The sequence below is a fragment of the Lactuca saligna genome, chromosome 5 (genome assembly GCF_052625555.1).
Source record: "Lactuca saligna cultivar CGN05327 chromosome 5, ASM5262555v1, whole genome shotgun sequence".
In the NCBI taxonomy this organism is placed as follows: Eukaryota; Viridiplantae; Streptophyta; class Magnoliopsida; order Asterales; family Asteraceae; genus Lactuca; species Lactuca saligna.
In genome coordinates, this window is record NC_136421.1 from 210,898,234 (window position 1) to 210,901,866 (window position 3,633).

Genomic DNA, 3,633 nt, shown 5'->3' on the forward strand with positions numbered 1-3,633 from the left:
ATTTAAAAGCTCAATTTTTAGATATGTAGCCGTTAAAAGAAAAAAAATCTTATTTATTAGCGTTTTCCAATGGATAGATTGGAAAAAAAATATGCTTTTGTTTTACTGTTTTTTAAAAGGTTCAACTAAAAAAAAGTAAAACAAAAATCCAACCAATAATAGGAAGAGAGAGGCTATGACAACCCCTTCCCCACCTCTTCCCTACACCAGCGTTCCTGCACACTCAGTGCGTTGTTCTGGTGAGCGGGAAAGGGTACCGCTACCCTTCCCCCGACGTTCCGTCGGGTCTAATTGTAACATCCCAAAAATACAGGCCAAAAATTTCATTTTTAATTACGTCATTTTAAAACCAACAATGTAATAAAACATCTGTAATATTATGTCATGTCAAAACCAAAGTAGAAATAGTCAAACATGTTATCATAAAACAATATCAGAGTGTAATCCCAAAGATCTCTTGTGCGGAAAACCATAGTGTGACGCGCTGCGATCAAGCCGACTCCTTTCCTTTAAACACGAAGTACCTGAAACCAAAACTGAAAACCGTAAGCACAAAGCTTAGTGAGTTCCCCCATCATACCACATACCACACAATCACATAACATACATACTGCCAGGCATTTCTGGGGTGCCCGAACTACCCGGTACGGCCTTTCTGGGGTGCCGACCTACCCGTGTCAAGCCATTCTGGGGTGCTGACTACCCACGTCAAGCCATTCTGGGGTGCTGACTACCCATGTCGAGCCATTCTGGGGCGCTGACTACCCTTCGGTCCTAACAACCGAACCTCGGGGACTATTTCACCCCTACTACTACTATCACATATAACATAACATAAACATATTATCAGACATATCTGGGATGTCTGAACTACCCTTCAGTCCTAACAACCGAACCTCGGGGACTAGTCCCCTCCTACTACCTCTATCGCATAAAACATAACAAGCCAGCATGCAACATATCATCACATACTGTCAGACGTATCTGGGGTGTCTGACTACCCTTCGGTCCTAACAACCGAGCTCTACTACTATCACATACAACATATCATGCTAGCATATAACATATCAGGTAGTAGCAAACCTAGATGATATCACAAAGACAATCATCTATCATACATCTCCTATTGGTGGGCCGGCATTGTGGCCTTAGACCCATCGCTACTGGAAGGTAACTCACCTCATACTGCTGAAGTCCCGTAGACACAACCCCACACTGCTGAAGTCCCGCATACTCAACCCCACACTGCTGAAGTCCCGTAAACTCAACCCCACACTGCTGAAGTCCCGTAGACTCAACCCCAGCTGTTGGATGACATATTTCCGAACTGTCAACACCAAAATAACACCCAATTAATAATTAGGTCCCAACACATAACCATAAATACATACTTGGATAATTACTACATTACCCTAAGATTGGCTTTATTCAAGCCCAAGGCCCAAACCATAGGCCCAAAGCGAACTAGGAATCAAAGCCCAACATGTGGCCCAATTTTCCAAATTGGGCCGAGGCCTATATGTGGTCTTATGGCCCAACATTATACAATCATTAAGGCCCAACTATGGTCCATCTATGGCCCAATTTTCCAAATTGGGCCCAACCCCTTACATGGGACTTACCTTAGGCCCATTAAATTATTTTAGCCCACATAATTATTCTTGGATGGCCCATTAATAATCCAATCATTAAGGCCCAATAGAAAGACCCAATAATAAACCCAAGTGAAGTTAGGGTTTCACATAAAATGCCGATTAGGGTTAAGTTTCCTACTTAACCCATTAAGGAATTATTCCTTTAAGGACTTAATCCATTGAGTCCATCATTCTTCTAAATAAGTCATATGGTGTGATTAGGCTTAATCACACAATTCCATTCCAATGGCCCAAATGTGGGTCTCGATAAGTCCAAGCCCATAATCCCAAATTAGAGTTTTCACATGAAATGATGATTAAGGTTCAGTGTTTCTTTCTTAACCCATTAAGGACTTAATCCATTAAGTCTATTATGCCCTACACTAGTTTGCCAATGATTATTAATTATTATTTAAGATTTAATAAGTAATTCTCGTGTGTGTGTCCCAAGCAATTTCCACAAATTAGGGTTTTATTGGCATTATGGTGTTCTAATCCAAATATTAGCCCATTTATCAATTTGTTGGCCTTTTATGACAATTAGGGCTTTATTGGGCCTAATAAGCCCGCTAAAATCTTATTAAGCCCATAAGGGTTTAATTGGGTCCATTAGACTCCACTAAGCTTCATTGGGCCCATTAGAGCTCCTTTGAGCCCATTAGGGTTTCTAGCACCCCAAACGAATCTATCACAAGAGGCAAAGCGCACCGCCACCCAACACGGCGGCCGATGGCGGCAGCCACCACCCTAAGGTGGTGGTTTTCAATTTCTTTTATTATTCCAAGCTGTAACTTACACTTTACAATGTTGAAGCTCAAAATAACACCTACACTAAACAAAATAAACACACACAACCACCTTATGGTGGCCTGTGGCGGCAGAAGGTGGCAGCCACCATGGCTGGCGGCCATGGTGGGCATTCTTTTCCATTTCCGGCCAAGATAAACCACACACAACACACACATACACGACTGGGAGCACACCAATAGCGTAAATACAACCACCTACATGAGCTTTAATTGCAAAAAGAACCCAGCCACCCTCTTGGTTGCAGCCTCCCGCCAGGTGGCGCACGACGAGCGGCAACATCAACAACCTTGGCCGTCGGCGACGGGTAATACAACCGTGAAAGAAGGTGGAAGTCGGACAGGAGGCGGCGGCTGGAGTAGGCATCGGAATCGCAGCGACGAAACACCAGGATAGCAGCCATTGCTTATTGTCGCTTGCAACGGAACAGCAGCAGCATTGACGCCGACTATCGGGGATAGCGGCGTTTGCATGGCAAAGCAGCGGCGGCCATCGGCTGTGAGCAGCACCGAGGGGTGGTTTCACTGGAAGTAGAGTTCGTCGGTCCTCTTGGGTTTTCAGGGGTCCTCTAAGCCGCTCATGGTGTCACCGGCAGCAAGCGGCGACTTGACCGGATCAGAAAAACTAAGAGAAGGGGGAACGACGAATGGGGAGTCACAAGGTGGTGACGGCAGTAGAAGATCCGGATATGGCGGCTGAACAATGAGGCTAGGGTTTGGGGTTATGGAACGCTTTTATACCTGACAACCTTATAAACTTTCTTCCATAATGGCATAAACGACCCCTCCATGTAGAAATAATTTCAATTTCACTTCAATAATTACCCAATAAACCCTGACCTCTATAATTCCTCTCATATTAGGTCCGACAGTTACCAAACAGCCCCTAAGCCTCCAAAATATCTTCAAATTAAGTCCCCATAATTTACCAAGTAGTCCCTATCTTCATAAATAATTATAAGTTGAGTCCAGAACTTACACTTTTAACCCCCAACTTCTAAATTGTGACCAATAGCTCCCCGAGACCAACACCTTGCTATATAATTATTTATTTTAGGTCTACTATTCGTTCATTAATTAATTTATTTAACCCAATAAATAAATGGGTGTTACAACTCTCCCCTACTTAAATTAGATTTCGTCCTCGAAATCATTCCTTATCCTTCCTTACTCACCCCAACCACTCTAGTAGC

At 43.5% G+C, this 3,633-nt stretch overlaps 1 long non-coding RNA gene across 1 annotated transcript; it reads right to left on the reverse strand.

Moving 5' to 3' along the window:
• Window positions 1-341: 341 nt before the first annotated feature.
• On the reverse strand, window positions 342-3,131 carry LOC144997431 (uncharacterized). The gene is made up of 3 exons (XR_013659802.1): window positions 2,643-3,131; window positions 1,180-1,327; window positions 342-524 (listed from the first exon to the last, which is right to left on the reverse strand). It is a non-coding gene; the product is annotated as an uncharacterized LOC144997431 (long non-coding RNA).
• Between the last annotated feature and the right edge of the window lie 502 nt (window positions 3,132-3,633).